This window comes from Scardinius erythrophthalmus (genome assembly GCF_964197995.2).
Source record: "Scardinius erythrophthalmus genome assembly, chromosome: 18".
NCBI lineage: Eukaryota > Metazoa > Chordata > Actinopteri > Cypriniformes > Leuciscidae > Scardinius > Scardinius erythrophthalmus.
This window is the reverse complement of record NC_138238.1, coordinates 4,838,924-4,853,810: the sequence shown is the minus strand read 5'-3', so window position 1 is coordinate 4,853,810 and position 14,887 is coordinate 4,838,924. Positions and strand designations below refer to the sequence as shown.

General features: G+C 38.8%; 1 long non-coding RNA gene across 7 annotated transcripts in view; it reads left to right on the top strand.

Moving 5' to 3' along the window:
• The window catches only part of LOC308706927, a 32,922-nt gene extending 19,274 nt beyond the window's left edge, over positions 1-13,648 (top strand). For 4 of the 7 annotated variants that reach the window (XR_014032103.1, XR_014032105.1, XR_014032106.1 and 1 more), the window contains 3 exons: positions 3,489-5,713; positions 5,982-6,050; positions 6,586-12,428. This is a non-coding gene — a long non-coding RNA (uncharacterized lncRNA). Of the gene's footprint in view, positions 1-3,488; positions 5,714-5,981; positions 6,051-6,585; positions 12,429-13,378 lie in introns of those variants that run through there. The other 3 variants (XR_014032101.1, XR_014032102.1, XR_014032104.1) reach the window with 3 other exon arrangements.
• Positions 13,649-14,887: the final 1,239 nt, after the last annotated feature.

Here is a 14,887-nt window from a genome sequence, read left to right as displayed (position 1 = left end):
CAGCAGAACAAATACATTTATACAGGTTTGGAACAAAAGTTTTCATTTTTGTTTGAACTATTCCTTTAGCAGGGGTTAACTAGACCAAGTTAATCCATTAAACCTTGACTCTTGGGGCCAGTTGCATAAACATAGCCATTATGTTAAGACTTAAGTGTCTTAAGAACTAGGGGCAATCAGTCTTGCTTGTTGGTATCAAATAATACCAATCTATGTTTTTATGTAACTGGTATGAAATAACCATTTTTTTTACTAACTTATAAGACTAGTCTTTGCAGTTTATGCAACCGCCCCTTAGTTGCATTGGCCTAACAAACATAAAAATCAGTGTATGCAAATGTTAAATCACTACAGTAAGTTTTGATCATGCTACATGAAGCTCATTCAAATTCAATCTGAATTGCATTCACACAGAGTTTAAAAACATTAAGCGATTTGACTCCGCTGTGAGGGGAAACGGCACACATTGGCGCAATTAGTTATGCAAATGCCTGGCTGTGATTTCCAAAAGTTTCCTTTCATAACGTGACAGGAGATGGAAGAGCATTAACGAGGAGTGAGATATCCTCCAAGACGCCGGCATTATCTTCCAGGACAGAGGGCGCAAATTCCCTCTCTCAGGTGGATGATTAAAATCAATTAAATCACTCCAGCTATGTCAGCCTAGGGATTCTTCTGACGAATGAAATTATGCTAAGAAAAAGGAGGGAGAGAGCGCGCTAGAGAAAGGCAGTTCGCGCTCTCCCCAGGCCTGTCTCAGCATCACTCTCCCCCACAAATGAGATTAAAATGTGCAGCACAGGGATTTCAAAGGGATATTTTCCATAAGAACATGAAAAGTCCTCAGAAGCCAGTGTAAAGAGACCTGAAAGCCTCTAGCGAGAAGCCCTGTCAGCCAACCCCCATCTCACACCACCGCTGCCAAAAGAAAAGTTACGCGTACACGCGCTCGTGTTCCCTCTCGCAGCTTGTTAAGATATAAATAAACACAAACCCACCCGACTCAACAAACATTACCATAACCACCTCTGTCTGAGTGAAACAGCCGTGACATGGAACCAAAAAGGGCCGTGTCGAGGCCACTTGTGTCGTTGACAGTCTTCTGGTTTGCTTTCGTCACTCCTCACTGTTGTTCTTTTTGTCCAGGATTCCTCCGTCATTGTCAGTTATAGGAACACGGGCACAGATGAATGAGCTGTGTCAGTGCTACGGTTGTTTCTCACTCGTCACTGTTTGTTGCAAGTCAACAGCGTTTAAATTGAATCTATTTGCATCTGGTCATATCGTGCATGATTCAGCAATGCAGATTTATTTTTTTTTAAATGGCTTTGTAAGCAAAATTTGTGACATCCATTTTAGCTGATGTCACAAATTCCTACTTTTTTTTTTTTTTCAACTACCTGCCTCTATTCAGGTATACAATTCACTTTTAAGATACAACCATTTAACATTTGATCAAATCAAGACAAGTTAAGCACTTTGTTCATCATTTGGAAAAATGGGTTTTGGGGCCTCAAGGTCAACATGAAATGGTGACTTTAAAGTTGCAGTGTACCTGAGATAGTGGCAGATATTTTTTTCCGCATTGTGACGTATATCTATGGAAGCTTTTTTCCGCCACTGAATTTTGACTTTTTATCTCACAATTATGACTTTTTTCTCGCAATTGCAAGTTTATATCTCACTATTATGACTTTTTTTTCTCAAAAAGTCACAATTATCTTTAAAAGGGTGAGCAATTATCTATTTTTTTATTCTGTGGCGGAAACAATCTTAAATATATATATCAGAGCGAATTGGATTAAGAAAAAGTTGGACGAGGACTTCATGGTTCTATGTATTGGTTGTTGATTGAATGGAAGCAAATGAACACGAGCTTGCAATGATGGTGTTTAAGCAGACTAAATGATTAGAGAAGTCTGTTTTTTCACCCACTAAAAATGGCATTGCAGTTAAAATTACGAGGTCAAGCTTTTTTAAAGAAATGAAACATGCATGGATGAATCGTTCACATTTATAAGATCATTAAGATGCATTTAGAAAATAGTGTGAATTTCCATTTCATGCCAACTTTAAGGATCCAAACACACAATACACTTTGCATCTATCAGAAATTGTAATTAAAATGTAATTGTTTTTACTTTTTTCTAACAAAATTGAGAATTAAAATTGGTGTCAAGCTTCCGACAGATCACATTTTTGACCAATCAAACCTTGATTTGTTCTTACTTGTACTTCTTTTTCCCTATTCTGGTGTGATCATAATTCCCAGTACACTATTCAAGTATGTTTTTAATGAATTATATAGCCTATAATGGGTTGAACTTAGTAGTAGTAGGCATATTTGCAAAGGCAAAACATTACAATGATTATTAATTACTCATAATTAGGGTCAAACATTTTGGCAAGTAACTTATCCCAGAACGTTTGTGCTTGTTATTACAGAGAGGCTTCTGAGTTTTGCCTGGCAAGTGGAAATATTCCATAGACTTGGACCAGTAAGCAAGCACAAAGCAATGCACTAAAACACCTTAGCAACACCCTGGCAACCACCCACAAGAGTTTTGCATGGGCAAGCAGTCCTCGCATGTTCCTCAGAAAATGTAAAATCTAGTTGTTGCATGTATTATTTGAGTCGAAGCTTTCGTAAAGCAGCATGTGTAGCATAGCTGCTGAGATTTATAGACTGTTAGTTTAAATTGGCAGAAGGCTGTAAGACAGCGCCGTCATTTACGGCGAGAGAAAGAGAGAGAGAGCGCGTGCCGAGGTCTGTTTCTCAGCAGGCGCGGGAATCTTTGCCCTCCTGGAATAATGTAATATATGATGTTCTGTAGAGTGCACTGAGTGATCACATTTGGACGTAGAAAGATGATAAATGTATGTTGAAACAATGTAAAACTGTCTGAACAGGGTATTGTCAGGGATTTCTGCCTGCCGTGCTTCCGCAATAACCGCCCAGATCCCTCTTTGAGCTGTTCAGATCTATTTAATGCCTTATTATCTGAAAAATATACAGCACGTATTGCCTCAAACTCTGGCAGCCCTTTGTCTCCTGACAAATTTACCTATTCTCCAATTCTGGTGATGCGTTTCAGAAGCGAGCCTCTGTCAATCCCAGTTAAAGACAGCATCCCCATCTTTCGGCTGCGCAAAGCTTTTGATATAGGGCCCGGCCGTAAAGCTCGAAAGAGAAGAAATATATTCAGTTACCCACAGTCGCCTAGAAAAGCCCGTCTGAGAAATGGTGTATTGAAATGCCTAATTAACTGACAGTGTCCAGTCAATTCGCTTTGCTAAACCTGCAGATCACCTCAGCTGAGGGGCCGTCCCTGGGGCTCGTTTGACATGCACACTTTTTACGGCCCCTAAGAATGATTGTAGCAGACGAGGCTTTGTGCTGGATGGAATCTCCCCACCTCCGATAAGTCCATGTATCTTCTTTTATTAGAGTATGAAGGGGAATGCCAATGAAATTTTTATTCCGGCAGAATTTCAGACGGACGGTGCTTGCTCCCGCGGGGTGGGCGGGAAGCGGCCCGGACGCGAGCAAACCGATCCGGAAAAACGGCAAGGGACGAATCAAAGGAGGAGGGAGATGTTCAGTTTCTCTGTTTCTTCTGCCATTGGGAGCTGTTACACTTGCACGTGAGGAGTTTTGCTTCACTCACTGTTTTTTTGACAAACAAAAACTGACAACTTTTCTACCTTTCTGTTTGTTTATTAATTATTAATTTCTCTCTTTTCTTGGTATTCAGATCTGTTTATTCTAACTTGTATTACTTTAATTTCTTGAGAAACACAATGCATTGATAGAATTACAAGCTTATTTTGTGCAGCATTTATTTATTCTTAACATATTCTATCTATCTATCTATCTATCTATCTATCTATCTATCTATCTATCTATCTATCTATCTATCTATCTATCTATCTATCTATCTATCTATCTATCTATCTATCTATCTATCTATCTCTTTAAATATAAAATATAGCTAAATTAATTTTGTAAATGGCAGTTCACATGATCAAAGACGCCTTTATTGAGAGAACTTCTTTTCAGGTAATTTTCCAGAAGTTCAAGTGTTTCAGGTTAATAGGGATATTTTTCCTGGTTTATTTGCCGTGTTCTTTTCTTAACTGACAGCTTTCATTTTATACATCTGAGTGGATATTTGATTATTACTTAAACTTGTCACCTTAAATTATCATTTTAATAGTAACATCAGTATGGCAGGAACATGTCATTAGTCTTAAGAGCAAAGTATGAATCAGGTTTTATTTCGTTCATCTTAAGCAAGGCGACATCACTCGGTTTGCACTCAGCCAGTGATTACATGTCTAATGAAAACTATCTCAGTTGAATTTCCAAAGTAAATGCAATTTAAATATCTATTTATCTGTCTTTGAGAGTGGCTTTGAGCTATTAGTTCATGTGAACAGGTCTGGCCTGTTAATTTTCTGCCTCTCCTTGAGCTCAGACAGAGTCAGGGAGGGACGCTGTTCCCCCAACGCCACCCTGAAACTCAGCAGTGGAAATGAATAATGCAGTCCGACCAACCCCCACCACACACACACACACACACACACACACACACACACACACACACACACACTGGCGCGCCATGGGTTCAAGTGTACGCACTTGAGGGGCACCATCAGTATCAGCGCACAATTATCTGGTGAATGTGTACACTTTATTACAAGAGTTCTATCGGGCAAATAGTGTCACAACACAGAGACCGGCCCTTCAAAAGCATATTTAGCTAATAAGAGCAAATTAATTAGACTAGAATGAGCTTAGCAGGGGGACACTGGCGGGCAGTGAGCATGTGTGTTTGATACAACACAGATATGACATATCTTAAGATATCTTAAATGCAGCATTAGACTGATTAAGAAAGAGCATGGGATGATTTCAGCCCAGATAATGGATCTCATAAGTTAAAACATATTCTCATATCCAAGCTTAATATGCGGCGACAACTATAAGTAAACCATTTGAGTTGATTCCACTCAGTGGCGCCAGCAAAACATTTAAGAAACTCCTTTTCTCCTCCTCTTATCATTGTATCTACAGTAGGTAAAGACTACGGAGAAGATGCCAGTTTCTCTATTTTTGGATTAACCAACGGTGTTCTGCCTGTGACTGTGATGACCAGTGATGGGTTTGAAAAAGCTGTTTGAAAATGTCTTTATTTTTGCAGTTTCATTTGGTAAAGCTAATGGTGCTTAATGGTGCTGTAAAAAAAAAATCACATGATCGTGCAGTCTTCACCTACTGTATAAGTATTATTCATAAAATAAATTATATATAATAATGTGCTAATAACTACAGTTATTTCAGTATAAGATATATACTAAATATTAAATCTATATTTTATGTATATTTAACATTATACTGTCTATATATATATATATATATATATATCTGTATGTGGGATAGATAGATACTAATTTGGTATTTCACAGTTCACAATACAATTTATTATCTGCATTTGGGTTCTGTATATTGTTGAATTGCACTTTAGAACAAAACCTTGTGTTTTCACATTATGTTCAAAACTCTTTGTCAAATGCCAGGCTTTGACATTTGGTATTTGCATTAAAGATGCTTTGTGGTTTTTCTGCATCCACAGGGTCTCAGGGTCTCTTCCTGATAGGTCTGGAGTTTATGGCCAGTGGGATCTTTGCTTAAAACTCTTAACAAACAGAGGTAAAGACTTGCGCTTGGGGCTTTCAGGCTGCCTCCTGCCTCACCTTCATGCTTTATCATGTGAAAATCTGCTAACCCCATCATACAAACACACACACACACATGCCCATCCGATCTCGCTCGCAGCTACAGTCTTATATCAAAGTGCGCACACGTGGCTGATGGGTGTTTGACACCGCTGAGCTCTTGTCACTGCTGAGACAAAGTTGCCGGTCTGGTGTCCTTGTCTTATTCCCTCGTGTACAATCACTTGTTAATCTGTCCACAGGGCACGGCTGCCCCCCTCATCGCCGGGATGTGCATACTGAACACGGCCTCAACAACTACACGCTCAATGGCAAGACTGCATGAACACAAATGTGACCCTGGATCACAAAACCAGTCATAAGTCGCATGGGTATATTTGTGGCAATAGCCAACAATACATTGTATGGGTCAAAATTATCGATTTTTCTTTTATGCCAAAAATCATTAGGATATTAAGTAAAGAACATGTTCCATGAAGATATTTTGTAAATTTCCAACCGTAAATATAGAAAACATTTATTTTTGTGAGTGAATGCAGCACAATCGCAAACATAAATGGACAACTTTAAAGGCGATTTTCTCAATGTTTCGATTTTTTTGCACCCCCAGATTCCAGATTTTCAATAGTTGTATCTCGGCCAAATATTGTGCTATCCTAACAAACCATACACCAATAGAAATCTTATTAATTCAGCTTCCGGATGATGTATAAATCTCAATTTAAAAAAACTGACCCATGTGACTGGTTTTGTGGTCCAGGGTTCTGTTCTCTTTGGCTGCATGTACTGTACATTACGGTTCAAGTGACACAATTCTGATGATTTTTTTCCTCCCATGTGGCACAGATCGGATCATATGACCCACGAACATGTAAGCAGGAAAAAAGCACATGGATTCCGATATTCTCAGACCAGTTTCAGGCCTCATTCATATGTGGAAATAAATCTGATATGAATCAGATACGTGCATTCCGTCTGCCGTGTAAGCAGACAGATCGGATATATCTCTGTCAATGTGAGTCGTACGTCACTGAATAAGATGTAAGCTGGTTGTCAAAAAAAATCATTTTTTTAATAATCAAAATAATCTGATTTTGCATGAACTGCACACCCAAGTTCGGAAACCCGTTTTTATCCTTGTATCTGCACCAAAAGCTAGTGAAAGTGGTGGTTGCACTTTATTTTACAGCATGTGCACTTTCAATGTACCTACTGTGTACTTACCCACAAAATGACTGAGTAATGTAAGATAACTACATGAATTAAGTTAAGGTTTAGGGGTAGGTTCAGGCCTAGTTGTTACCCAGCTAGTGTCATTACTACAATAAATACATAGTATGTTCATGCAAAGCAGGGCTGTAAAATAAAAAGTGTCATTCAGTGCTGGTACCATATAGCGATAAAGCAAGATCCACTTTCTTACCATTTTTCAATCCATCTTGAATGACTTACGATTAATGGTCTGGCTCTGGAATGTCATTTAATCAATCCTTCTGACTTTGTGACCTTGACTCACGTTGTAGTGGCTTTGTGAGGGAGCAGGCCTTAGTCTTCTGCATGATTCTGTCTCCAATGAAAGATGTATTGAGCTAAGGCTGTTTCACATGCATACAGTTTTGCTCCTTTAAAAGAAATGTGGGACAAAATAATGTCATTGTCTTGTCAAAGCATAAATAATTCAGCCCCTCTCTGACACAAAGCTTTCATACTGTAGTGTTCACTCTCAAAAACCCGGAATCACTTTGCCGTTTCTTCTCCTTTATTCATGACAAACTTGCATCGAAACTTTAAATTAATTATGAAAACAAAAAATATATTTAGTTCCTTTCTGAGAATCCCCTGTACCTCAACAATGCCCTCGGTGCGCCATTCTGTCATGAAATCAAAATGAAAGACAAATGGAAAGACTGGAGGCAGAGCGTGGAGATTTCCTCTCCAAAACTTAACCTCATCATCTCAAGAACAAAGGTGACGGAACATCAAAACAAGGACGGGATACATCGTGATGTATTTTTCCACTTGATGAGCGAAAAGTCTTCTTGTGACTATCAAACATATATACGTATATATATATATTTATTATTATTATTTTCTGTTCAGTGGGACGTGGGCACGCGCGATCGAAAGTCAGCCGGGAGGAGGAGCGCGAATACATTTTTAATTTGCTCAGCAAGGACGAGGGTTTGCTGCTCAGATGTTTCATGCGTCTTAAAGCCAACTTCAACTGCAGTGTCTCTGAAATCCCACGTGGTCCGAGGAAAACAATCAAAGTGATGAGCAAAATCCGAGCATGCTGTGTGACGCCATGAAACTCAGGCACTTTGATGGAGGCAAATGACAGATATTCCCCAACCATTGTTGGATTTCTGTTAGGCTGTAGCACCTGTGATTCAGATGAGGCCTGTTGTAGTCTTTCATGGACACGGAGCTACCCTGAGATGATCGCATAGTTTACAACTTAAAAAAAAATAAAAAATTGCTACTTTTTCTTAGCACCATAAAAATGAGTGTGAGTTTGACTGGATCCTCTCTTGTCCATGTTACTCAGTGAATGTTTAAGTAATTATGTGAACTTAAAATTAGAGTTCTTTCAATCAAATAAAATGTCTAGTCTGCTTTACTTGACAAGTGTGTGTTCAGAGACTGTAAGATTGCTGAGTGAAACGCACAAATTGATCAATTCAATTGATTTTTGGAGTTTAAGACTAGTAAACTATGGATGTATGAGTTACATTGGAATTTTGGGTAACACTTTAGAATATGGTTCCATAATTAATGAGTTACTACACAGGAACAAATGGTAATTATGAACCTATATACAGTAGTTCTAAGTCCTATGGGAAGTATGAACAAATAATAGTTATAGATTAAGTAATAGTGAACTACATCATTCAACTAAGCACTATTACTTACTAATTCGTTAATCAGAGTTTCTTGTTAGTTAATAGTAGTTACTAGAGTGTTAATATTATGATACTCATTTGTTCCTGTGTTCTGAAGCAACACACAAATTTTGTCATCTGAAATGGTTAGGTACAACTTGATTCCACTGAAGAAACTGGATTTAGTTTATTTAGCGGAGGTATTTTGCCATTTTTAAACTCCTTTTATACGGCTATTTTTTCCCAGCATGGGGAAGGGAGAGGATTTCGATTGCAATTAAGAGAAAATGTCATGCGTGATACTTATTTGAAAAAGTAAAACAGACTTTGGACCCTATCAGAATGCCAGGCGCGACTCAAGTGTTTCTTGAGTTTCTAGTTTCAGTTATCATTTGCCCATCTGTTCGCTCATGGGCTGCTGGTCTGAAAACGAGGTGTGTTAAGGCGCATTGTTGGCGCGTTGCTATTTTGAGGCAACTGAAATAGACTGCGCCATTGATCAACTGAAACCAATGTGAGTGATTCCTTCAGAGTGAACACGGTGAATCTGACTGCAGTAGATGTGAAAGATATGAATAAAAATTAAGTTAATTCGGCCAGCGCACATACCTGTATTTACTTCCTGTTTTCGGTTGAAGTCCAAAGTCGATTGTCAAGTTCACGCGCGTGATCATAGGTAACTAAGCAACAGTGGAGAACTCGACAATCGACTACTGTGGACTTCGAACGAAAACAGCAAGTAAATACAGGTATGTGCGCTGGCTGAATTAACATCACTTTTATTCATATCTTTCACATCTACTGCAGTCAGATTCACCCGCGTTCACTCTGAAGGAATCACTCACATTGGCTGTGCACTTGTAATGACACATCAAGGATGTTAAGAGGCTAAAAGCAGGTTTAAAACTTGCCCAATTTAAGTCAACAGGGTGCAAATTTTAAAAAGAGGATAACACGGTGTAGGCAACACCGATTTTTGTTCGTTGTTCTCTGTACTGACAGCACTCCAAATTTACAAAAAAATGAGCTCAATGGTAAAATAGACCATGCACCGGGCGTGCCGACCATTTTTCCCATCGTTAAACTAGCAAAAGTGGATTCAGACACGTCCTAAGTGCACTTGTGCTGTGAGCTTTAGACCATGCGCTTAGATTGTTAAAAAAGGGCCCTTAATGTTACTAACATGTTACTTGTGGCCCAATGCAGATATGATGTTCCCCAACATTTCTTGCCTTTCCCATCTCTTCCTGTGTTCTTATTTAGTATTCCCTCCACTTTCACATGTTTCCCATCCCAGACAACCTGTCTCTCCTGCCCAAGTCAGCTTCAAATAATTAGCCTACAGTAATGTGAAGTCCTGTTCTGGAGCGAGGAGCAACTTGAAAGCAGCAAACATGAATCATGTATAGCTTCATTTTAAACTGCTTTGTAGACAAACACACTTGCAAAGTCAGCTTCTGAAGAGAATGCAAATCCCCGTTCTGCTGCCCTAAGCTCGGTTTTAATGTGCTAAAACGAATGAGGACAGGCCTTCTTAAACAGGTCTTTAAATGTGTCGTTACCTGTCATGCGGTCCCGATCGTTAAAGGTGAGGTATTTTCTGTTTGCATGCCTTTTTTTAGCCGTTCCTTTGTCATCCTGAAAAATAAATGACGCAGAGAATGATGGAGAATGTTTAAAGATTGAGGGCACTCAAGCAGCAATTAAATTTGACTCTAGGGGAAATTATCTACAAAAATGGGACATGGGCATGGCGTGTGGTCAAATGGCTTTTCCTTGTTCTCTTTCCGTGTACTTCTTGTGTTCCACTTTGCCACACAAAAACTTTCTATTTAAAAAAAGAAAAAAAAGCATCCCACCTGGCCACCTTGTCAAGCCTCTCACCATGAAGTCCACTGACCATTGAATGGATTTAATCCTACCGATGTAGTGCCCTTGTTACACATAATCATGTACTAACATAGTGAACTACATTTTATATATTCTTAAGAAATCATGAGTGGTGTTTGTCATACTAAAAAATGCCAGGGTGTTGCTATATGCAGTTACTAGATGGATGCTAAGGTGTTGTGGGTGGTTGCTAGGGTGTTGCTGTGCAGTTGCTAGGTGGATGCCAGGGTGTTTTTGATGGTTGCTAGGATGCCACTGAAGTTGCAAGGTGGATGCTGCAATGTTGTGGGTGGTTGCTTGGTGGATGCTAAGGTGTTGTGGGTGGTTGCTATGCAGTTACTAGGTGGATGCTAGGGTGTTGTTATTGGTTGTTGAAATGCTGGAGATATGCAGTTCCAAGGTGGATGCTAGGATGTTGTAGGTGGTTGGCTGCTACGGGGTAGCTATGCAATTGTTAGGTGGATGATAAGGTGTTGTGGATGGTTGCTAGGATGCCACTGTGAAGTTGCAGATTGGATGTTGCAATGTTTTGGGTGGGTGCTAGGGTGTTGTTATGCAATTGCTGGGTGGATGTTATGATGTTGTGGATGATTGCTACACTGTTGCTATGCATTTGTTAGGCTGATTCTAAGATGTTGTCAATAATTGGCAGGTTGTTGCTAGGTGGATGTTAAGGGGGTTGTCGGTGGTTGCTTTGCAGTTGCTAGGTGGATACTTGGGTGTTGTTGGTGGTTGCTAGGGTGTTGCTTTGCAATTATTAGGTGGATTCTAGGATGCATTGCCAGGGTGTTGCTAGGTGGATGCCAGGGTGTTGCTAGGTGGATTCTAGAGTGTTGCCATGAAATTGCTAGATGGATGATAGGGTGTTGTGGATTGTTGCAATGGTGCTGCTAGTGTTGATATGCGTGTGTGTGACATGAGTGTATATCTATACATTGTGTATTATCACATTGCCATGCCTAGATATGCATTTAGACTTTTTTTTTTAATAGTCTATGGATCTATTTACCTATTTTCATATGGTTTATCTCAAATCACTCATGTCTGTGGCTTAACCAGCACAGAACGAGTAAAACCAAAGTGAAATACTTTGTGGGTTTATTCAGATCAACATCCGTGACTTTAATAGTGATGTTTGCCTTAGCAAACACCTCTATTTAAAATTGCAGGTAAGATATAGTTTAATTATATACTGTTACACAAAACAAAATTACTCAGGATGTGCAATGTACTTATACTAAGATAACTAATAATGTTGCTGATTTTGTCATATAGGTTTATGTTGTCCAATAGTTGCTTTGGGAGGTTTGAAATTGGGCTATGACTATTTAACACGTGAAGGGCATTTTTAATTACTATTTTTGTTTTTGGCTCACACAAAAGTGTTTTAACATTTCATGAAGCAAAGTGATTTGGCCAAGATATCTCCAACCAGTATATCAACCTAATAGCCGCCGTTAAATACACAGGAGTATTATGTTGTCAAAGCTGTATTTGGTACTGTAACACATAACAAAACTGTTTTAGCAATTAAAAGTCAGGAGCTAAATTAACTTCCCTTTTTTCCAGAATATCAATAACTGTGCATGTGCAAGAGTTTGTGCCGATTAGAGTGAGGGCTGTTTTTATAATTGCTTTTCTCCCTGTGGCAGCGAGGGCCCAGAGGGTCAGATCTGAAGAACCGGAGCGGGTTCTCCAGGGGAACCGCACGGGACCTGCAGACGCAGATTAATTGTGTGAGGTTCTGGGGCTTTAATTTGCAGGGTAGGAAATGACTGTGTAACCTAATTAAACACTGACTTGTTTCAAATATCTGTCCAGCTGCAACCCGAACGCAGCGTCGCACAATGTCGCCGCCCGTAATTGCCTTGTATGCAGTAGGAGAGCGAAAGGGTGGGGTTCAGCGGGGCAACGGGGTGCGGATGACACAGAGAAGGGGGTACAGTCTGATTTCCTCAAGTGATCAATTTAAGAGAAAATTCTATTGCTCTTAAAGGCAACATCTTTAGCGCAGACGGCAACCCATCACTAATTAGGATCTGCATTTATGAATGTACGATCATTGTGCACAGCTGGAAATCTTTTATAGGAACACCCTGGTCTGGGATTATGGGACGCCAAGGATAAAAATGTCTGCAGTAGTGCATCATGGGATACCTGTAATCATGATCAGGTCAAATAATGCCCAACAGTAAATATTAATTTGCAAGTTCAAGCTTACGATTTTACCATTAACATCCACAGCTTTAGAGGAATAGTCAAAATAAGAAAAACATAATTATACACCATGTTGTTTTCAAACAACAATTCATGGTGATCACAACATACAACCCAAATTTAAGTCATTTTTCTCGAATGATTTTCTATGTTAAATCTCTGATGCTTTTATGTTCTTGCGTCCTGATTTAAAAACTGTTTAATAAGGTTCCATTTGTTAGCATTAGTTTACTACATTAGTTAAAATGACAAAACAATGAAAAATACCTTTAAAGCATTATTTTAATAATCTTAGTTAATGTTCATGTCAACATTTTCTAATACATTAGAAAAAGTTGTATCATGTTAATATTATTTAATGGACCAGCGCTAACATGAATTTTGAACATTTATATATATTTTTTTATTAACAAACATTTAAAAAGATGAATAAATACTGTGACAAATGTATTGTTCATGCAACCTTATTGTTTGGAAAAGAATCTAAAAAATAACAGCATGCAGAATTGACACATCACGAGGGGCGGCATTTGCAGTGGTAAATGATTTTCATTTGTAAGTGAATTATTGCTTTAATAGTGATGTTGTGATATATGGCTGATCACACTGAGTGTCTGATTGTATCTGATTATCCTCTCTGTATCTGTCAGGACGGGAGGTGTGATTTCAGCGTAAGCCCTGGCTCAGGGCTCGCCCCCAGCTGGACGCTGGAGACTGGTCCTCTGGGACGCGGAAGGGCTCTCTTTTCCAATCCGTATCGATCCGTGATGCTGATGAAAGAACCCACTGGTCACCTTGAGCCCTGCATATCCCGCGGCAGCACTGCAGCCCCCCGTGTCACTTTAGTCAGACCAAGAGGCTCCGGGGCACAAGAGGTGTGTGTGTGTGTGTGTGTGTGTGTGTGTGAGTGAGAGAGAGAGAGAGAGAGAGAGAGAGAGAGAGAGAGAGAGAGAGAGAGAGAGAGAGAGAGAGAGAGAGAGAGAGAGAGAGAGAGAGAGAGAGAGAGAGGAGAGAGAGAGGGAGAGAGAGAGAGAGAGAGAGAGAGAGAGAGAGAGAGAGAGAGAGAGGTGGTCCGTGAGGAACAATGATACTGTGGTTACTGTTTTAATATTGCATTTTGCAAGAAAAAAAAACTTCCTTCATAAAGTTATACTTTGCTTCTAAATATTATTATGTGTTCAAAACCTATAACTTTTTCACTTCTGTCCCTCCAGTGAGTTGTTAAACTCTGCTTTGTTTCATTGAATGGATCTGTCAGACCAGATTGAACTCATACTTTTATGATCTTTTCGTGCTTTTTAAGACTTTTTGAAAACTCCTGTCTCCATTTATTCTAATTGTATGGAATAATCAGTACAATTATTCTAGATTTCTCATTCTGTCATTCAAAGAAGAAAGAAAATCATACGTGATTGACAATAAATAAGGACAGAATTTTCATGGGGAAAAAAATAGCGTAATCACTATTTTATTTGATCTTCTAAGCAATGTTTACCCTACCTCAGAATTATTAATTCAATCTCTTAAATTGCACAATTACATGACAGTGCACCAATGGTTAGCATGGAACATGTATTTGAGGAATAATAATAATAAAAGGATGTGGCATTTCTGAAAAAAAAAATAAAGTTACGCTTTGCATTTACCAATTTGTGTTATATTGTTCAAAATCTATATAACTTTTTTTTCACTTCTCTCCCTCCAGTGAGCTGTTAACTCTGCAACCGGATAATTGAGTCTGCTCATTGAAAGAATAATTTGTCATGTAGTTATTCAATAAATAGATCAGATTCAAACTGTCATATGGCATACTTGTATGATACTTTTATGGTGCTATTGCTTTTTGAGGCTTTGAAAACTCCTATCCACATTTATTCTAATTTGCATGGAATAACCAGTAAATGTTTTCAAAATGTCTTATTTTGTCTTCCATGGAAGAAAGTGAATCATACCGGTTTGACAGAATAAATCAGGTGAACCTATAATAATTACAGTAATCACTCATTTGATGCTATTATGAATGATGCAGATAAAAATCTCTTAAGAAATGTTTACATGTGCATGAGAATCCAATGCCTTAGCATGAAACTCAAGGAAGGATATTGTATTTTGCAAAAAAAAAAGTTTGCAAAGTTATGATAAAGTACAAGCAATATAAG